General features: G+C 46.1%; 1 protein-coding gene across 2 annotated transcripts in view; it reads right to left on the bottom strand.

Moving 5' to 3' along the window:
• The window catches only part of slc45a3 (solute carrier family 45 member 3), a 148438-nt gene that overhangs the window by 68324 nt on the left and 57146 nt on the right, over positions 1-22968 (bottom strand). Inside the window, exon 3 of one of the 2 annotated variants that reach the window (XM_052034796.1) lies at positions 8308-8434. The exons of the other annotated variant lie outside the window; for it this stretch is intronic. The gene's annotated coding sequence lies outside the window, so the exon portion shown is untranslated. The remainder of the gene's footprint in view (positions 1-8307; positions 8435-22968) is intronic. 2 annotated transcript variants of the gene reach the window in all.

The raw sequence follows: 22968 nt of genomic DNA, 5'->3' as shown, positions 1-22968 counted from the left end.
AGCTTCTATACTCAGTGACGCAACTGATGAAGACCAGCGTGCCAAAAGCCTTCTTCACCACCCTGTCTATCTGTGATGTCACCTTCAGGGACTTCTGACACTGAAATGGAAACTAAGGCAGGTGTGGAGTGTGAAATTGTTAAAAGCAAGGGTTCAGCTTGAAGTTCACTTCAAGCATCTTAAGAGAAAATGCTGGTCCAAAACTCAGGACCAAGATTGCAATGCAGGTTTAATTGAAAAATCAGAAAAAGTGCAGATGCTATAAATCTGAAATAGAGACAGGTCAGGCAGCATCTGTGGAAAGAGAAACGGTCAACATGTCGGGTCTCTAACCATTTGTCAGAACTTTTCCATTTCTGATAAGGGGTTGCAGAGCCATTGAATAGTTACCCACATTAGCAGAGTGACCCAGTATGGTGAGAGGCCTATTCAAGCTGGTGTCCACTACCTAAACCCAACTCCTAAAGGGGTGAGCGCACTGCTGCGAGTTTCAATCAGTACGTCCTCAGTGAAGTGTCTCGTATGCTGCCCCATGTCCATGTAGAAGAACCGAGCTCCTGGAACCCCTGCATGGATCAGCCTTACTGCTCTGCGCTCTTCTCTATCTCCTACCTACGTGTCCTGCTCAAAGGTCCCCTGCGCATTTGCCCAGCCCTGCTGCAAAATTCCTACTTACTGAACCATTCATGCAGAGTCATGCATAAAAATTCAAATTTCTGAGTGCTTTGCAAAGAGACATGTGGATGTTACACACATCACTTTGCACTAAAATGGAGTTTTTTTTTGTTCTGTGTTCTTTCTTGGAAGAATTGTGCAGAATTTATGTTTTTCCTGTGAATGCTTCTTATCTGATGCTATGTGCCTGTGATGCTGCTGCAGGTAAGTTTTTCATTGCGCCTGTACACACATGTACTTGTGCATATGACAATAAATTCAACTTTGACATATGCAAGTATGAATTAGGGGAGTAGGGCTAGGGGAGACTGAGCAGTCATTTGGTTTCCTTCCAGTCTCAGACCCCTGCCCTTTCCCCAGAGCCCCAAAATTTTATTTTCCCCTCGAATGTGCAGCCAATTCCTTACTGAAACCAAAGATTGATTCAATTTTCACCTCCCCCAGAGCTGGCGAACTCCAGATCTCCTGTGTGTGAAAACATTTTACATTGTAGCTCCCCCATTTGGCTCAATCAACGTTATAAATCTCTGTACTCTGATCCTTTAACCACCAGATAATGGAGCCAGCTTCCCCCTGTTGATCCTATCCAAACCAATCCTGATCTCATACAACACTACTAAATCTCCTCTCAACTTTATACACCCTGTAGACATTTTAAAGAATTCCAGGTACATGTACAATTGAATGCCAATGGAAACATCATCATTTTACGTGGCTGATGATTCCCTTGTAGAGTGTTGTTGTCTGGGATGTTTGGAGAGTAGTTCTTGCAGTCACAGAAGGTCTGATCAGCCATGTGCATTTAAGGGGTCCTTAATTGGAATATTGAGGTACGGTAGAACTGCGATCAAGTCGGTAACGCACACTTGTTCTGCTGGGTGCACACGTACACGTCCTCACCAAATGGGTGGGGTCACAGTGGCGCAACAAAGTAAAACCACTGCCTCACAGCACCAGAGACCCGGGTTCAACCCTGACCTTGTGTGCTGTCAGTGTGGAGTTTGTACGTTCTCCTTGTGACTGCATGGGTTCCTTCTGAGTACTCCGGTTTCCTCCACTGCCCTTCGATACGCGGGTTGGTTGGTTACTTGGCTGCTGTATTGCTCAGAGCCTGTAGGTGAAAGATAGAATCTGGGGAGAGATGATGCGAACGTGGGGAGAACAAAAAGTGGGATTGATGTAGCATTAGTGCAAAATGGGTGGTTGATGGTTAGCACAGACTCAATGGGCTGAAGGGCCTGATTCCATGCCATATCACTCTATGACGCTTATTACTCTAAATGTTTATACTTGCATCAGACTCTACTTGGGAACCAGAATATAACCCACAGAGCCCAAAAATGCACCATTTGGAAGACACGGCTTTCTATCAGTTAGTATCAGGAATGGCCATTTTTGTCCTTTTTGCCCAAGTTCCTATTTTCTTTCATTTGTCTACCCTGGCCTGCGAGGTATGTTCCCTTAGGCCTGACTGTACAACATTGCTGAGACTTTACAACATCAGCATTGAAAGAGTGAAGAGGAGATTTACTAGAATGTTGCTGGGTCTTCAGGAGTTGAGTTACAGGGAAAGATTGAACAGGTTAGGACTTTATTCCTTGGAGCGTAGAAGAATGAGGGGAGATTTGATAGAGGTTTACAAAATTATGAGGGGTATAGATAGAGTAAATGCGAGTAGGCTCTTTCCACCTAGATTAGGAGAGATAAGTACGAGAGGACATGGCTTTAGGGTGAAAGGGGAAAGGTTTAGGGGGAGCATTAGGGGGAACTTCTTCACTCAGACAGTGGTGGGAGTGTGGAACAAGCTGCCATCTGACGTGGTAAATGCGGGCTCACTCTTAAGATTTAAGAATAAATTGGATAGATACATGGACGGGAGAGGTCTGGAGGGTTATGGACTGGGTGCAGGTAAATGGGACTAGCGGAATAAAGTTTCAGTACAGACCAGAAGGGCCGAATGGCCTGTTTTCTGTGCTGTAGTGTTCTATGGCTCTAGCAACACGTTACACGGAAGAGCTTAACTGCCCTTTAACTGAAACATTATTTCACTCTCTCACAGAAATTCCACCCACCGCCCTGTCCCCCCCTTCTCAGCTACCTACACTAACTTGAATCATTGACCGTTTCTCTTTCTGCAGATGCTGACTGACCTGCTGAGTTTTTCCGGCATTTTCTGTGTTTTTTATTTTAGAATTCCATTTTATCGGTCTGATTTACCTTTGGAATAAAGTTCAAATCCAGGCTTCCCTTTTAAGCTAAGTGGTCAATGGATTCTATGCAAAAGAAATGAAGGAATAGATTTCAGTATTACATTGCAATTGGTCCGTGAATATAAACTGAATTGCACAATGCTGTGAGAATTGTGCAGTTCAGTGGGAATTGAACAGATACATGGATAGGAGGTGTTTAGAGGGATATGGGCCAAACACGGGCAAATGGGACTAGCTTAGGTGTGAACCTTGGTTGGAATGGACAAGTTGGGCCGAAGGGCCTGTTTTCATGCTGTATAACTCTATGAATCTGCCAAGGATATTGAGGAACTTGGGTGTTTAAAGTTAATAGGAGAGGCTGGATAGGCTGGGATTGTTTTCCCTGGAGCGAAGGAGGCTGAGGGGTGACCTTATTTATAAAATCACGAGGGCACAGATGAGATGGATGGGTACAGTCTATTTCCCAGGGTAGGGGAGTATAAAACTAGAGGGCATAGATTTAAGGTGATCGGGGAAAGATTTAAAGGGGACCTGAGGGGTAGGTTTTTCACAGGGTGGTGGGTATATGGAACGAACTGCCGGAGGAAGTGATAAAGGCGGATACAATCATGCTTAAAAGACATTTGGATGGGTTCAGGTATAGGAAAGGTTTAGAGGGATATGGGCCAAATTCAGGCAAATGGGACTAGCTCAGGAAGTCACCTGGGTCAGCATGAATGAGTTGGGCCATTGGGCCTTCAATGAGCTGTATAAATGAGAAATTAGATCCACGTTACCCAGGGAGATAAACACTGGATAAAGGAGATCCATTGAGCTCCATTCTCAGCTGAGGCAGAACACATGAAGACCAGGGAAATTATACTAGAACAGTAAACAACTCCTAGATCACAGCTTGAATACCAGGTACAGTTCTGGTGATGTTACAGGACAGGAGTGATTGCACTGGAGATAGTGCAGAGGAGGTTTATGAAGATGTTACCAGGACTAAAAGATTGGATAGGCAGGGGTTGTTCTCTTTGGAACACAGGAGTCTAGGGGAAGCTTATCTGAGGTGCACAGAACTGTGAAGGCCTTAGTGGTGGATGCCTGGAATGCATTGCTTAATAGGGTGGTGGAGACAAATTCATTGGGGGCTTTTAAGAGGGGCTTGGATGGGCACATGAATGGGAGGAAAATGGAGGGATATGGGCGTTCTGTAGGTAGGAGGGATTAGCTATGTCGGCACAACATTGTGGGCCAAAGGGCCTGTTCTGTGCTGTACTCTTCCATGTTCTATGTTAGATATAGTGTGTAGGAAGGGCCAATATTCCTAAACTGAGGGAGTCAAAAACCACAGAGAGTTAAAGCAACTGGGAGAAGGAAGAGGAGGGTAGTGTTCTTTACTGTCTGAAAGGTAAGACAGAAATCTTTATAAAGTGCCTGGATGTGCATATGTAGAGCTGTGATCTGCAGGGCTATCGGTCAAGTCCTATAAGGAGTGGAGAGTCGGATACCTCTTTGTTAGCCAATAATGGGCCAAATAGCCACATCCTTTTTCTATGACACAGAGAAGGGGTTAATTTACTCCCGGAAAAAATATTCCAATCTCACAGCTCCAAGGTCAGCAATGCATTCTTAGTAACTGTTGGTTTTCAGTCCTTATAAACAACGTTAGCAACATGCAATGGCATTATTCCATGTTGTGTCTATACTTGACAGAAAATGATGGCAGCAGTTCAGTCTGATGGATCAGAATAAGAAAACATTAAATGGTCGCATTTACAGGATGTAAATATATTGCATGGGACCACATCGAGACTATTACATGTGAATTAGATCGTTATTAGGAGTGGATGCTGTCTACCAACCTCAAGACCAAGAGGAATTGATTACACTGGGCTTCAGTCAGGGTATTGAGTATAAAAGCTGGGAGATCATGGTGCGGTTGTACAGGACGCTGGTGAGGCTGCACTTGGAGAATTGCATTCATTTTTGGTCACCCTGGGCAGGCACGGTAGTGTAGCGGTTAGTGTAACGCTATTACAGTGCCAGCGACCCGGGTTCAATTCCGCCGCTGTCTGTAAGGAGTTTGTACGTTCTCCCCGTGTCTGCGTGGGTTTCCTCCGGGTGCTCCAGTTTCCTCCCACATTACAAAAGACGCATGGGTTAGGAAGTCGTGGGCGTGCTATGTTGGCGCCGGAAGCGTGGCGACACTTGCAGACTGCCCCCAGAACACTCTGCGCAAAAGATGCATTTCACTGTGTGTTTCGACATACATGTGACTAATAAAGAAACATTATCTACTATAGGAAAGATGTTATTAAACTGGAAAGTTGCCAGGACATGAGGGACTGAGTTATAGGGAGAGGCTGACTTGGGTGAATGCACTCAGCCTTTCTTCTACCCCACCCCCCTCTCCAGAGCTGGGGAATCAAGAACTAGGAGGGCATAGGTTTAAGATGAGGGGGAAAGATTTAATAGGAACTTGAGGGGTAACTTTTTTTTACACAAAGGGTGATATCCATGTGGAATGAGCTGCCAGAGGGAGTGGCTGAGTCAAGTACAATATCAACTTTTAAAAGACAGTTGGACAGGTACGTGGAAAGGAAAAGTTTAGAAGGTTATGGGCCAAATGCAGGCAAATGGGACTAGCTAGGATGGGCATCTTGGTCGGCATGGACCAGTTGGGCCGAAGGGCCTGTTTCTGTGCTGTGTGACTCTGTGAAGTGTGATGGGTTTGGGTATCAAAGAATTTAAAAGTTCTCAGGCCTTGGCTGGGTTTGGATTGGCTGTGGTCCATTTGGGTTTTAATTTTATACCCAAGCAGACCTCTAATTGGAGGGTGCAGAAAAGTTACAGTACAAGTGACCCGTGTTATCGTGGGGTCATGTTCCGAAAAAAGGGAATGATTTTCATGATTTTCCCGTCACGCGAAGCTGCATCATCTGCGCACGCGTCGAGAGACACAAATTGAAAGAAGATAAATTTTGGGTTGATTTACTTTTCTTCCCACATAAATTCTGCGAGAGCGAGTTTTATTCCATATCTCATATATTTCCATCGGGTAGAAGATACAGGAGCCTGAGGGCATGTACCACCAGGCTCAAGGACAGCTTCTACCCCACTGTGATAAGACTATTGAACGGTTCCCTTATACAATGAGATGGACTCTGACCTCACGATCTGCCTTGTTTTGTGACCTTGCACCTTATTGCACTGCACTTTCTCTGTGGCTGTGACACCTTACTCTGTACTGTTATTATTTTTACCTGTACTACATCAATGCACCCTGTACTAACTCAATGTAAACTGCACTATGTAATGAATTGACCTGAACGATCGGTATGCAAGACAAGTTTTTCATTGTATCTCAGTTACAAGTGACAATAATAAACCAATACCAATATTTGGGTGGTGATTTGTGAATTCTGTAAGAGCAAATTTCCGTTACTTGAACGGCTGTAGTGTGGGAGTCGTTGGTACTTCATCCACTACCTAACACTTCGAAAAATACTTATGTGCGTGAAGCCTGTATCAGAACTTCCACCATTTTTAGACTCCTTACATTAAAGCTCCCTCCTATGATGTTGGGTCAAAGATTGTGAAATCAGATCCATTTGGGAAAATGTTCCCTAATAGCAGGATATGGGAGCTGATTTTGGGTGTTAACAACACATGTTTAGCTGCTCTCCCTCCCTCCCTGAGCCTCTGATTAACTGCACATTCAGTAGGATTGAGCTTCAGTACTTCAAAGGCATTTAAGCATCTGAATTACATTAGTTGCTATCCAAAAGTTCAGCTTCCGAGAGCTATATTTGAGATCACAGAATCACAGTATGGTTCAAGGGGAGGCCTCTTGGCCCAGTAAATTGGCACCGGTTCTTTTAAAGAACACTCCCCTGCTCTTCATCTACATCTCTGCAATATTTTCCCCTTTGCGGATTTATCCAATTCCTTCTGAAAGGGAACTGAAGAACTTGCAATCCAAACCCCAACCACCCATGCCACAAGAAAGCTTCTGCCTCTGCTTCTTTTACCAGTCACCTGTCCCATCAAACCATCAGCCATTCAGATGTACCTCAAGTTCAAGATTATGGGTTTGCTTCTGATGTTCCAAAGCCCAGATTAATGGGGCACAACATGTGCAGGTGGTCTTTATGTCTTCAGAATGGGGAGACACAAAGAAGCTTGAAAGAACACAGGCTTTGATATATTTTTCCATTAATTTTCAGGATGTGGGAATCGGTGGCAGGGCCAGCATTTGTTACACATCCCCAGTTGCCCTTGAGAAGGTCGTGGCTGACTTCCAATGATGCAACTGAGTGCCACTTCAGAGGGCTTTTAAGAAGAGTGGGTTTGGATTCAAAGCAGTAAACTCAGCAGATTTCTTCCCTGAAGGACAACGGTGAACCAGATGTCTTTTTTATTTACAACAATCCGATAGCTTTTCATGGTCATTATTACTAAGACTGGTTGGTGGTTTTTTGCCCCAAATTCCAAAGTATTAACAATTTAACTTCCATACTGCACTAGAGGGATTTGAACTCATGTCCTTGGATTACTAGTTTGCAAACTTAATCTCTGCTTCAGTGCTTCATTACCTATATAAACATCTTATCATGTAACACTCTGGAGCACAGACTGCCTGCACAATAATAATCCTGTGCTAATTTAGCCTGTTCTTTCCCAAGACAGCCTGTGAGATTATAGTGTGCATTGGACCATCGTCCATTTCAACTTAGTGTGAAAAGTTGCGTGACACAAAAACCTTGCGCTTTTGCACTCTTAACATTCCTTTCCGAACGTCCCAAAGCACTTCACGGTCAGTGAAGTACTTTTGAAAGGCAGCCACCAAATTCCACACAGCAAGATCCCACATGCAGAGCCGTGACAATAACCTGAAAGTCAGCAGGTCCTCCCCAGGCTATGAACGCCTGACTGATGTACACCCTGTACACATGAACGAGCGTTTGGGAGACCGGTGGGGATGGATTTGCCAGCTGCTGCGGGGCTGCAGGCATCTTCTGCATCATTTGCAGGCAATGGGGGAACTCGGTTTGCGGCCGCATTTCCAACTCGCGAACTGTTTGGGTTACAGACAGTTCACAGGAACGGATCCCTGCTGTAACCTGGGGAAGACCTGTACTTTGGACTGAAGAGTTAATACTTTGCGAGAATGCTGGGGTCAAACTTGCTGCTTTCCTCTGGAACAAAGTCATGGGATAATTTAGCAATGGTTTAACAACTTAATGGAAACATAGCTTCTCAGAGGATGTAGCAGACCCACAACGCCGCACTGGACTGTTAGTCCGGATCTGCTGCGCTTGGGATTTTTGAACCTACGATTGCCTAACTCCAGTTTTCCCTCATAAATCTATCAATCAATGAGCCTCTCTGGGTCCTCTCCCTCCAACCTTCTCTTAAATACACCTGTACTACTCACCCCTCTGGGAGCAAGTTCCACATTCTCACCAAGTTTCTTCCAAATTCATCACTGGATTTCTTGGAGGCGATCTTGGCCTCTAGTTCTGCTCTTCCTGACAAGTGGAAAAACACTCTCTGTATCCACTCTGTTAAAACATATTTTAAAGACCTCCATTAGGTCACCCTTCAGCCTCCTTTTCTCAAGAGAGACCCACATCACCAAGATCAAACAAAGCCTGAAGAGTGATCACCTGACCAACCACCACTGCGTTCGAGACAACATATTCTGGGAGGCTCCAAATTTAGTGAAGGGACCAAACTCAAACAAAAATCTTTTCCTTTCTACTGCTGCCAGGAGACCAGCCCAGAGATTTGTCCTCAATTTCCAATGGGTTACAGTGACGGTACATCCTACAGACAGCCAATCATAAATCTGCCCCTTTGGACTACTTCTTGGCTCCATGCCTGCACTTGGCAGCTTCCCATGAGGTTGGTTGCACCAAGGCACAAGGCTTAAGTGTGTTTTGCAGTGGTTGAAAGCCACATACTTCAGTTATTAAGAGAACAGTACAGCACAGGAACAGGCCCTTCTCCCCATGATGTTTGTGCTGAACACGATGTCAAATTAGACTAAATCCCCTCTGCCTGAACATGATCCATCTCCCTCCATTCCCTGCATATTCATGTGCCTATCTGAAAACTTCTTAAACACCACTATCATGTCTGCTTCCATCATTACCCCTGGCAGCCTGTTCCAGTTACCCACCGCTCTATGTGGAAAAAAAACCTTGCCCCAGACATCTCCCTTAAACTGTTGTCCTCTCACTTTAAATACGTGACCTCTGGGCATTTGACATTTTCACCTCAAATATACGTCCTCCAGTATTTGACATTTAATTATTATTATTTTCTCAATTAAACTCATGATGTTAGTAGAGATAATAAAACAGATAGTGTTTTTCATAATAGTAACACAATGATGCTGGAGGAACTCAGCAGGCCAATGATGTTGGAGGAACTCAGCATCTGTGGAGAAAAGCAGGCGGTCAATGTTTCGGGTCAGGACCCTTCTTCAGGACTGAAGAAGGGTCCTGACCTGAAACGTTGACCACCTGCCTGGCCTGCTGAGTTCTTCCAGCATCATAGTGTTTATCATCTAGATTCCAGCATCTGCAGTCCTTTGTTTCTCCTGTGTTTAGGATTTAGTGTTTAGGGCAGGCACGGTAGTGTAGCGGTTAGCGTAACGCTATTACAGCGCCAGCGACCCGGGTTCAATTCCAGCCGCTGTCTGTAAGGAGTTTGTACGTTCTCCCCATGTCTGCGTGGGTTTCCTCCCACGTTTTAAAGACGTACAGGTTAGGAAGTTGTGGGGCTATGTTGGCACCAGAAGTGTGGCAACGCTTGCGGGCTGCCCCCCAGAACACCCTACGCAAAAAGGTGCATTTCACTGTGTGTTTCGATGTACATGTGACTAATAAAGAGATCTTATCTTATTAGATGAAAAGTCTGGTGCAGGTCATTAACAAAATGGTCCTTATTTGGTCCCACAAAATCAGAGCCATTTCCTTCTTCTACCCCTCCCTCGCCACTTTCTCTGCTACTGAAAATTAACTTATTTCCTGTCACTCCCAGTTCCGATAATGGACCTTTTTTCTCCCCTGGAGTGTAGGAGGCTGAAGGGTGACTTTATAGAGGTATATAGAATCATGAGGGGGCATCGATGCGGTGAATGGTCACCATCTTTTTCCCAGGGTAGGGGAATCCAAAACTAGAGGGCACAGGTTTAAGGTGAGAGGTGAAAGATGCAAAGACCCAAGGGGCAATTTTTTCACATAGAAGGTGGTGGGTATATGGAACAAGCTGCCAGGGGAAGTTACAGATGCGGGTACAATTACAACATTTAAAAGACATTTGGACAAGAACATGGATAGAAAAGGTTTAGAGGGATAGGGGTCAAATGCAGGCAAATGGGACTTGCTCGGCAATGGATGAAATGGGCCAAAGGACCAGTTTCCAAGCTGTATAACTCCATGAAACATGAACTGTTTTTCTCTCCACAGATGCTGCTTGACCTGATGAGAGTTTCCAGCATCTGTAGTTTTCTTTGATTTTCATCATCAGCACCTGTGGGTGGTTAACAGTGAAGCCCAGAAAGATACCACCACTGAACATCAGGGGCAGGTGGGTGATGGAGATGGTCACTGCCTGGCTCAGGTGGCACAGATGTTACTTATCAGCCCACTGCAGAATGTTGTTCCTGGGTCTTGCGAGTTGCCGACATGGACTGCTTCATTTGAAGAGGAGCTGCAAATGGTTCATGTCCTTAAGTATCTAGACTGGGATTTGAACCCACAATAGTGAGAGGCAACAGTGCCATCAAATGGACCACAGCCAATACCCTCAAAGTGCCACTTAACATTGTCAGCCAAAGCATAGAGACGTGGCAGGTTTAACGTAATCATAACAAGATCATGAGTGCAGAGTAGAAAACAAAAGCTTATGGAAATGAGATGGTTGGTTGATAAAAGGTTGAGTGGGAAGGATGATAATTATCCATAGCTCACTGAGAAAAACATTACCAGTGTAAAATGGCCAAATGGTCCGTTATGTCATAAAGAATCACAGTTATTATGTGCAATTCTGGTCATCCCCATTACAGGAAGGATGTGGAAGCTTTGGAGAGGGTACAGAAGAGGTTCGCCAGGATGCTGCCCGGATTAGAGGATATGAGCTATAAGGAGAGGTTGGACAAACTTGGGTTGTTTTCTCATGACTTTATAAACTTCTATCAGGTCTCCAGAGGCTGTGGGGAGGCCTGATAGAAGTTTATAAAATCATGAGAGGCATAAATAGGGTAGACAGTCAGAATCTTTTTCCCAGGGTAGAAATGTCAGGGACATGCATTTAAGGTGACAGGGGGGAAAGTTTAAAGGAGATGTGTACCGTTCCATGTTCTACTAAAGGAGAGCAGGGAAAGCAGGGTATGGCCCCAAGAATAGGCCCCAGTCAACGTCCTCAGTAGATACAGTAATGGCAGTGAAGAGTTGGCCCAGAGACAATGTCAACCGGGGCGGGGACAAGTAAAATCTTTGGCAGATATCCAGCAGGTCAGCCAGTCTCCAGTGAGCAAGAATAGATGCCAAGTTCCTTTACTTTCTGCATCCCATCATTGTTACAGATCGGAAGCTGGAAGATTAGTTCCATAAACAGTTTTATTTTGCAGTGTGGAGACACAAGAGACAGCAGACGCTGGAAATCTGGAGCAACGCACAAAGGCACTGGAGGAGCGCAGCGGGTTAGGCAGCATCTGTGGAGGGAGATAAACGGTCGATGTTTCGGGTTAAGACCCTTCATCAGGACTGGAAAGAAAGAGGTGAGGTAGCCTGTATAAAAGGGTTGGGGGGGGGGGGGGGGGGGGAAGGGGTGGACCAAGAGCTGGCAGGTGGATCCAGGTGACAGGGGTTGATAGGCAGGTGAGGGAGGGGGGGAAGGGTAGGAATGTTGTAAAAAGCTGGGAGGTATTAGGTGGAAGCGACAAAGGGCTGAAGAAGATGGAACCTGATGGGAGAGGACAGTGGACCATGGAATAAAGGGAGGGAGGTGGGGAGGGGAACCAGAGGGAGGAGTGTGTGGGTGATGGGCAGATCAAGAGAGTGGGAGGAGGGGAAAGAGATGGGGTGATGGGGCTGATGGGATAAGGGAAAAAGGGGGGACAGAGGGGAGTGGTTACCAGAAGTTAGGGAAATCGATGTTCGTGCCGTCAGGTTGGAGACTACCAAGGCGGAATATGAGGTCTTGTTCCTCTAATCTGCCTCTAGTCTCACCTTGGCAGTGGAGGAGGCCGTGGACAGACATGTCACTGTGGGAATTGGAAGTGGAACTAAATGGCTGGCCACCAAGAGACCTTGGCTGTTATGATGGAACGATCCCCCAATCTGCATCGGGTCTCACCGATGTAGAGGAGGCTGCCACAGGAGCTCCAGATACAATAAATGACACCGAAGGATTCACAGGTGAAGGACTGCCTCACCTGAAAGGACTATTTGCACTGAACATGATTTTCTCTTCCTTGGAGTGAAATATAATAACAAGAATTCCCAGGTTGCTTTGCATCCCTCCCAAAATCTGACTGGGCACAAGTCACCCTTGCAATCCCGACAGAATTTTAGTGCTGGACACATGGAATAACGTTTCCTGTGCAATGATCCTTTTGGAATGCTGCAGGGATCTTAGATCATGTTGTCCCAAGGCATCTCTTCCTTGCAATGAGTTCCAGGGAATCCCAGGGTTGGGGAATCAAGAACTAGAGGGCATAGGTTTAAGGTGAGAGGGGAAAGGAACCCGACAAAGCAACTTTTTTCCACCCAGAGGGTAGTACGTAGATGGAACGAGCTGCCAGAAGAAGTGATTGAGGCAGGTACAATAACAACATTTAAAAGACATTTGGACAGGTACATGGATAGGAAAGGTTTGGAAGTATATGGGTCAAACTGGGCAAATGGGACTAGCTTTGATGCAGATCTTGGTTGGCATGGACAAGTTGGGCCGAAGGACCTGTTTCTGAGCTGTATGACTCAGTGGCACTTTGAAATAATGTGATGTCCTTCCCAGTGAGTAATGGGGTAGGGCAGGCGTGGCTACTAAAGTCCGGGGCTAAAGGTCCAAACAAGTTATTGACATTCACCGGCACCAAGTCACCTGCCTGGTAACACAATAACTGCCCTTTCAGCTGTACCCTCTGCACTTCTTTGACCACACCCACACCCCCCCCATCACTAGCCCCTGCCCCTCACCTGCCATTCCACACTTGCCCAGATCTAACGCCACTTCACCCAACCATCTAGAACTCAGTCACGATCACAGACCTCACAATGAACCCCTCCAACCACGAGTGCCACTCTCCCAAATCTACACCCAACCCCAAGCAGCCATCCATGCACACTACACTCCAACACTACTCTTACCCGAGCACAGCACAGCCTTGGGAGAAGCAGGAGGGCAGAGACTGAAATAACCTTTACTCCCCAGCTGCCATGGGCTCACTCTTCTGGTTGCTCTGTAGGGCAGGCACAGTAGTGCAGCAGTTAGCGTAACGCTACTACAGCACCAGCAACCCGGGTTCAATTCCAGCTGCTGTCTGTAAGGAGTTTGTACGTTCTCCCCGTGTCTGTGTGGGTTTCCTCCGGGTGCTCTGGTTTCCTCCCACATTCCAAAGGCGTACAGGTTAGGAAGTTGTGGGCGTGCTATGTTGGCGCCGGAGGCGTGTTGACACTTGCGGGCTGCCCCCAGAACACTCTATGCAAAAAGATGCATTCCACTGTGTGTTTCGATGTACGTGTGACTAATAAAGATGTCTTACATCTTCTAGGGACAGGCAAGTAGATCCAAGCACTATGGATTGGTCAGCATGGATGAGTTGGGCCAAAAGGCATGTTTCCATGCTGTATAACTCTATGACAAAGTGACTCACAAACAAAGTGATGCAAATATTAGTTCTAGCTAACTGGTATGACAATCTGGGTGGCACTCTGACCCAAGGTTGTAGGTTCATTATCTGGGATAGTGGAATCCCAGGTAACAAACCTTCAACCTTTCAGCGCAGTGCTGAGGGACAGCTACACCACTGGAAAGACCATCTTCTGAGTGAGGCAGTCATAAATAAAGGACTCTGGGAACAGTCTCAAACAAGAGCAGAGAAGTCAGATTACCCTGGCGATTGGCAGTTGCTGGTTGTGGGAGCTTGCTCTGCACATTCTTTGGTGGCCACATTTTTCGGTTGCACTTTCTGTCGGTGTGATGCAATGTGGGAATTGGAACTGTTCTAGAAATACAAATGTTCCTTTTAAATGGGTCGAGTTGCCTGAAGAGTGTGATTCAGCTCTCCGAGTATCAAAAGCTTCCATTATTCCATCCACAGTCGGAGCAATTTGTCAACAACTTGGACTCAGACCGCATGCCTGGTGGGTTTATTGGTCAACATTACAGGAGCACAATGTAGGCTTGTATCCACAGCTGTACACTTTACTGGTTCCAAACAGCTCTCCGTGGGGCAGGAGGGCAACAGACAGGCGGAGGGAGGGAGGGGAAGGCAAAAGGTGGGTAGATGGAGGGGATGGGAGGTAGAGAGGGGAGGGGAGGTAGAGAGGGAGAGGGTGGAGGGAGGTAGGTACAGTGTGAGAGAGGGAGAGGAGGTACAGGCAGAGGGAGGGAAGGTATGGAGGGAAGGGAGGTACAGGCGGGGGGGAAGGTACGGAGAGAGGGAGGGAAGGTACAGGCGGAGGGAGGGGAGGTACAGGCGGAGGGAGGGGAGGTACAGAGGGAGGTGATGTACAGAGGGAGGGAAGGGAGGTATAGGCAGAAAGAGGGAGGGGAGGTACAGGCAGGAAGGTATGGAGGGAGGGGAGGTACAGAGGGAGGGAAGGTACAGGCAAAGAGAAGGAAAGTACAGGGGAGGGAGGTACAGGCAGAGGGAGAGAGGGAGGGGAGTTACAGGTGAAAGGAGGGAGGGGAGGTACAGAGGGAGGGGAGGAAAGTACAGGTGGAGGGAGGAAGGGAGGGGAGGTACAGGCGGCGGGAGGGAGGGAGGGGTACAGAGGGAGGGGAGGGAAGTACAGGTGGAGGGAGGAAGGGAGGGGAGGTACAGGCAGTGGGAGGGAGGGAGGGGAAGTACAGGGGGAGGGGAGGGAGGTACAGGCAGAGGCAGGAAGGGAAGGGAGGTACAGAGATGGAGGGGGTGACGGACTGATGATTATCTTTCATCAGACTGCTCTGATGGAAGGTCGTCGACCTGAGATATCAGTTCTGTTCCGGTCCCCAGTGAGAGTGTAACCTACTTAGAGAAAAGTGCTCTTTTACTATGCGGGTCATAGGGTGAGATGGGAAGAACCACCAAATTTGTTCTATTAATAAATATTATGATGTGCTTTAACAACCTGTCATTGCAATGCTGCAAGAAGACAACCTTTGCATTTGCACAGCACCTTTTGCATTCCTTTCAGAACATCACAAAGGCCTTCAAGCACTGCACTTCTTTCTGCAGTTACCCTTATAATGTTCAAGCCCTATTTATGGGCTGTCAATACTTTGCACAAACCTGCTGTGCCTTTATGCATTCCTGGACAACTTCTACACATCCAGTTTTTTCTAAGGACTCCATTCTGGGCAGCACAGTGGCTCAGCTGGTACAGCCACTGCCTCACGGTGCCAGAGACCTGGGTTCAATCCTGAGCTTGGGTGCTGTCTGCACGGAGTTTGCACGTTCTCCCTGTGACCGTGTGGGTTTCCTCCAGGTGCACGGGTTTCAAAGATGTGCAGGTTGGTAGGTTAATTGGCCACTGTCACTTACCCCTAGGGTGTGGACAGAGGGAGGGAGGGGAGGGGAGGTACAGAGGCAGAGAGTGGATGGAGACAAGGTACAGAGTGATAGAGGGAGGGAAGGGAGGTGCAGGCTCTCCACCCCACCCCCTGCCCCCCTGCACAGAATCTGGGACAATTGATTATAATGGGGAAGAATAAAAAATGAATGTAGGATTAGTGTAAATGATTGGTTGATGGTTGGCATGGACTCAGGTTGAATGGCCTGTTTACGTGATACCTCTCTCTACAACTCCCTCTACCATTATAAACCCTCAGCTTTCAAGCCCTCCAGCATTGGCACCATTGCATTTCTGTTTCCTCACTTGCTACAAGGTGCCCCTGGAAAATTTCCAAACACAAAACCGAACCCAGCAACAGTCAATAACCCAAATGTGGGTGTATTCAAGATGGAGTCAGATCTACAGAGAGAGGAAATGTCAGCCAGTGCCCTGGATAAAGGAGAGCCCTAGCAAGGAGCTGGACAAGAATCTTGCAGCCTGCTGTTGAAGGTCAAAGAGGGAAGCAAGCACCCGTTTAAAAAAAGTTGGTCGGCAGCCAGAGAATATGAGTGAATGCTGTCCAAATCTGCTAAGAATACATGGTGGTCAAACAGTCACATTTAAAAGGAAACTTTTGAATTGGTTATTTGGGTTCAAACTAACTATTAGCCAACCTATAATCTTTCAGAATGAAAGGGGCGCAAACACAGTTATGTAGTTTACACAGCAAGCCTCTTTGGTACGGCATACAATTATTCTGGACTCCTCCATCTCTCACGGAGTCGTGATCCAAGAGGAAGTCATTCATTCCGGGTCTCCATGGAACAATTGCATCACTTCCAGTCCCCGCTCTGTCCCTGGACTCCTGCACATTCCCCTCAAATGCCATTCCAATTACCTTTGGAAATTATTGATCATTTCCTTATCCACCACCCTAGGAGGCAGTGAGTTCCATATCATAACTTGCAGCATAAAATGGATCCTCCCAACATTTCTCACAACCCTCTCCAAACCTCTTTTCCTTAAATCTCTATCCAATAGTAACAGCAGCAACTTTCCTTTGTCAAATTACATAGAACACAGAACACTACAGCACAGTACAGGCCCTTCGGCCCACAATGTTGTGCAGACATTTTATCCTGCTCTAAGATCTATCTAACCTTTCCCTCCCACATAGTCCTCCATTTCTCTGTCATTCATGTGTCTATCTATGAGTCTCTTAAATGTCCCTAATGTATCTGCCCCCCACAACCTCTGCAGGCAGTGCGTTCCACGCACCTACTACTCTCTGTGTAAAAAAAACTTACCCCTGACATCCCCCTTATACGTTCCTCCAATCACCTTAAAATTATGCCCCCTTGTGTTAGCCATTGTTGCCCTGGGGAAAAAGTCTCTGATTGTCCACTCGATCTATGCCTCTTATCATCTTGTACACCTCTATCAAGTCAAATTGTCAACATATTGGACAAATATGCACCATTATAGCATCTGTTAATCTGGTGAAGATAAGGGGGCAGTATTCAATGTCATTATGAGCCCTTTTAAACTTATTAGAGAAATACTACCTTAATTGGTGGTTACTGGAGGTTCAGGATGGAGGGCATGGTGGCACAGCGGGTAGAGCTGCTGCCTCACAGCACCAGAGACCCGGGTTCGATCCTGACCTCGGGTCTTGTCTGTGTGAAGTTTGTACGTTCTCCCTGTGACCCCCAGATGCTCCAGTTTCCTCCTACATCCCAAAGACAAGCAGGATGGTAGGTTAATTGGCCACTGTAGATTGCCCCTAGTGTGTAAATGAGCAGAGGAATCTGAGACGAATTGATGGGAATGTGGGAAAAAAAGTAGAATCAATGAAGGATAGTGTAAATGGGGGGGTTGATGGTCGGCATGGACTCAAGAGGGACGAAGGGCCTGTTTCTGTGCTATATCTCCTTACGATTTGTTATGATTCTAAGGAAGTGCACAGGACTGCCGAGAGACCACAACAGATGGACGGGCTGAGGTTTACATCGAGCCCTTTGGTTTCTAGTTGTCCCCAAGAACCAACCACCAATGAAGTGTAGCCATTCTAACCACATGGGAAACACAGCAGCCAAAATGGACACAGCAAGCTCCCACAAAGGCAGCACGGATCTTGTCCAACCCAGCTCCTGAATCAAAAATATCCAACTGTCAGGTAGAGGTTTTAGAAAAATTGGCACTGTACATTTTTTTATTTGTTTGCATCTTCATTTGTTATTAAATAGATATGCAATGTTCTCGGAGAGAATACAGCACAGAAAGAAGCCTTCTGTCCCACAGTATGAATGGACTGTCAGACATCCATTGATACTAATGCTACACCAACCCTATTTTGTTCTCCCCACATTCCCAGCATCTCCCCCCAGGATTCTACCAATCAAACACAACCGCATGTCTCTGGGATGAGGGAAGAAACTGGAGGAAACCCACGCGGTCACAGGGAGAACATGCAAACTCCACACAGGCAGCACCGGAGGTCAAGATTGAACCCGGGTCACTGGAGTTGAGAGGCAGCAGGTCCACCAGCTGTGCCACGTCCAAGGTACCTCAAAGCAGAGTTCATTGCTTGCTATCCTCACTAATCAAAGCCTGACCACAGGGTGTAAATGTTTTAGTTCAGGATTCCTCAGTAATGTGGATTGCACTTCAGAAAGAGCAAGAGTGAGCAAAGCAAATTCAACTTGATTTCTGACATCAAAGCCAATCTAAAGAGCATCCACTTCAATCAGACACCAGACCGCAACTTTTCTTTATAAAACCAAAGACCCATTCCTAATCCACTGTGCCCCCTTTAAAGGATAGGACACTTGGTTATAGGCCCAGGCACCATGGTAACAGGGGGCTGGTTGGCTTGGCCTTTCCCTAGAACGAATCACTGCAACCTGGCCCTTGCACGCAAGAATCCTGGATACCCGTCTCTGAGGAAGATGTCATACTGTAAACATATGGAGCTCATGTCTTTTGCCTATTATCATTTTTGCGGTTGAACAAAGTTTCTTTCAAACGGAAAGCAAGGCCAATAAGTAGAGCAAACTCTCATGGTTGAATCACATGAAAACAGTCTGAATAAACAGCAAGACAAGATCAAGCAACTAACCTTGTACAGCAAAAATATAAACGCTAAAATGCACTTCTTTAAAATCCTTTCACTTCAAGCTCCCAGGTCTCCCAGGTGGAGATATAGTCTCACTGCACTCTATGTCATGCCAAACAGACAGTGTGGGAACTAAATGTTTGGGTCTCCAATACACAGAATCAGACTGTTTGGACTAAAACTACACAGCTGGTTAAACGAGGTCCAAACCACCAGTATAACTTGTCGTGTGACATCATTCGGAGGACGAGCTCCCATCTGTGTTCCAGAAACTCTGCTTCTTGGAACCCTCGCTCTGAACAATACATCAGTGCTGTTTCACTTCTGAACTGACTTGGGACACGTACTGATTTTGAAAACGCGTGTTATCTGCTTTCTTAAGGCAGTCTAGTGTCAGAATGAGGCAGAACATTTGGATTGTTGAGCAAATGGCTACTGCTTATTGGCTAAGTTCTATTGAATCTGCTTTCGGCAGAGCAACCAACTCTGCACAAGACAATCCCTCCTCACCTCCCCAATTTTTTTCATATATATTCATTCGAGGGATGTGGGCTTCGCAGGCTGGGTCAGCATTTAGTTGCCCATGCCTCGTTGCCCTTGTGGTGGTGGTGAGCTGCCTTCTTGGACCGCTGCAATCCTTGAGGTGTGGGTACATTAGGGAGAGAGTGCCAGGATTTTGACCCAGTGATGGTGAAGGAACGGTGATATATTTAAGATCTATTAGTCACATGTACATTGAAACACACAGTGAAATGCATCTTTTGCGTAGAGTGTTCTGGGGGCAGCCCGCAAGCGTCGCCACGTTTCCAGCGCCAACACAGCATGCCCACAACTTCCTAACCCGTATGTCTTTGGAAATGTGGGAGGAATCTGGAGCACCCGGAGGAAATCCATGGGGAGAACGTACAAACTCCTCACACAGAGCGGCGGGAATTGAACACAGGTTGCTGGCACTGTAATAGCATTACACTAACCACTACACTACTGTGCCTGCCAAGTCATCCTGGCTTTCCAAGTCAGGATGGGGTGTGGCTTGGAGGGCAACTTCCGGGTGGTGGTGTTCCCTATGCTTCTGCTGCCTTTGCCCTGGTAGAGGTGGTGGGTTTGGAAGGTGCTGTCTGAGGAGTCTTGGTGAGTTGCTGCAGTGCATCCTGTAGATGGTACAAAGTGCAGCTACTGTGCATCGGTCGTGGAGTGAGTGAATGGCTGTGGATGGGGTGCCTATCACATGTCCTGTGTGGTGTCGAGCTTCTGAGGTGTTGTTGAAGCTACGCTCCAGGTAAGTGGAGAGTGTTCCATCACACTTTTGCTAGTCACCTTGGATCTGTACCTCCTGGTTATCAAGTTTAGTGGGTGACTCCCAGATTGCTCCAAGTGGAATAATCTCCAGCTTCTCCAGTCAACCCCTCGACTAAAGTCCCGTCTCCTTGCATCAAGAGTAAATCTCACTTGCACTCTCCCCAACGTATTGACACCCAGATTTGAGTCTGGTTCCCAGAGCTGACCTCAATGCTCCACCAAGGTCTGGCCCACCCACCAGTGAACTTCCTCACCTCTGGATTACAACCTATTTGTTGTCCCTGGTTCATATCGGTGGTGCTTTTGTCCGTGTTGCCCTTTCTCAAACAGTTGGGACATTAACCAGTCGGCACACCGTCCCTCCTCATTACACAATGCTGGCACAGAGCACCATCAACATTTTTTCATCAAGCATCAGTTGTGCAACTCTTTATGTTGAGAAGTTAAACTGGAATGCAGAAGTCCTTGGACATTAAAAGAAAAATCTCATTGCAATATTTCAAAGTGGAGGAGTTCCAGATTATTACACTTAATATCACAAACCAATTATCAGGTCATGATCACATTCCTGCTTGTGGGAGTTTGCTGTGTGCAAACTGGCTGTTATGTCCTACATTACAACAGTAAATAGAGTCATAGAACAGAAACAGGCCCTTCGGCCCAACTGGTCCATGCCAACTAAGATGCCCATCTACGATTGTCCCATTTGCCCGTGTTTGGCCCATATCCCTCTAAACCCTTGCTATCCTTGTACCTGTCCCATTGCCTTTTAAATGTTGTTAACGTACTTGCCTCAACCACTTCCTCTTGCAGCTCGTTCCATATAAGGGCCACCATCTGGGTGAGAAAGTTGCCTCTCAGGTTCCTACTAAACCTCTCCCCTCTCACCTTAAACCCATGCCTTCTAGTTCTTGATTCCCCAAACCCTGGGAAAAAGACTGTGTGCATTCACCCTACCTATGCCCCTCATGATTTTACATACCTCTATAAGATCACCCCTCATTCTCCTACACTCCAATGAATAAAGTCCTAGCCTGCCCTACCTCTCCCTACATCTCAGTCCCTCGAGTCCTGGCAATATCTACGTAAATCTTTTCTGCACTCTTTCCAGCTTAGTGGCATCTTTCCTATTAGTAGGATGACCAAAACTGAACACAATATTCTAAATGTGGCCTCACCAACCTCTTGTACAATTGCAATGTAACATCCCAAATACTATTCTGAAAAATATTTCAGAAATTGGCTGTTACACCCTTTACGTACTTCATACTTCCTCAAACATATTTAGTCTTCTTTGCAAGTTTGACCTTCTTTCAACTCTCTTTCATAATTTGAAAATAATTTTTGAACTAACTTTGCAATCAATGCCTAAAAGCTTGGAGCAGAAATTCAACAGATCAAAACTGGCTAACACGTACGGAAGAGGCCCGAAGAGCACAAGGGCTGCCACAGACCAAGTGGGCCAAATGGCTTGTTTCTGCGCCACAGGTTTGCTGAAGTTTCTGGAGCAGATACAACAACAACAAGGATTTTTGTTGTATATTTTTTGTCCTGTGTTGTGCCACATCGACCTGCCGTTGCTGTTTTTAGAAACTAGTTGACTCTCTGACTACATTGCCCACATTCACTGGTTTAGCAAGCCTGTAAAGTGAAACCATCTGGTGCTTTACAAACATCTTATACACAGGATGTGATTTTGCGTGTTTAAACTGAAAAACTTAAACACACCCTTTAAGACCTACTTGATTAAAAATCAGTGGGTGTTTATCCAACTGGTGAAACTCCATGCTGCCAAAGCATGTCAACCATTAAAAATCCACATTTCCAGTCTTTTTTGCTTTAAGAATGTTGTTCACGGCTTTCAAAGTCACTCAGGTAAGCCAATGACGTACCGTGGGGTGGTCCTGTTGTTGGTGCAACAGTAGTGACCTGGTAGATGGCAGTAAATAGAATCAGTGTTGTACAGCACAGGAACAGGCCCTTCAGCCCACCACATCCATGCTGCCCATTGTACCCATCTACACTAATCCCATTTGCCCATATTAGCCTGGTATGCCTTGGCGATTCAAATACTTGTCTGGATGCTTCTTAAAAGTTGTGAGTGCATCTTCCTCCACCACCAGTTGGAAGGTGGAGGAAGATGCTCCTCAGGCAGCACGTTCAAACTTCCAACCACCCTCTGTGTGAAAAAGGATCCTCCTCAAATCCCCTTTAAACCTCCTGCCTTAGACCCCCTTACCTTTGACACATTTCCACCATGGGAAGAAGATTTTTATGATCTACTAGTCTCCTTTCTCCCATCGGGCAGAAGATACAAAAGCTTAAAGGCACGTACACCAGATGCGAGGGTAGTTTCTATCCCGGTCTCATCAGACTCTTGAATGGATCTCTCATACGCTAACTATGAATTCTTGATCCCCTTATCTATTTCGTCATGGGCCTTGCACTTTATTTGTTTGCCTGCACTGCACTTTCTCTGTAGCTGCAATATTACATTCTGCATTCCATTTTTCTTTTACTACCTCGACGTAATTATGTATGGAATGATCTGTCTGGATGGCATGCAAACAATAGCTTTTCACTGTATCTCGGTACATGTGACAATACTAAACCAATACCAATAAGATACATGACTGAGCATGTGCCCGTGCTGTGACTAACTTCTATTTAGTTATATGATGTGGAGACTGGAATCCGATTTCTCTCTTGACCACTTTTTAAAAAAATATAACACAAGTAATGATTGAGAAAGTCCACTCCCTGAATTAAACCAAAAATAAACACGAAAACATTAGTTGTACAATCTCCATTCTATGAATAAATGTACTGCATCAAGCAATATATGCTTCTAAATGCAAGTAACTTGCATACAAATTAGAAAGGATATACTTGTGTAATGGAAAACAATACA

The sequence above is a fragment of the Pristis pectinata genome, chromosome 20, assembly GCF_009764475.1.
Source record: "Pristis pectinata isolate sPriPec2 chromosome 20, sPriPec2.1.pri, whole genome shotgun sequence".
Taxonomy (NCBI): Eukaryota; Metazoa; Chordata; class Chondrichthyes; order Rhinopristiformes; family Pristidae; genus Pristis; species Pristis pectinata.
This window is presented reverse-complemented; position numbering and strand designations above follow the sequence as displayed.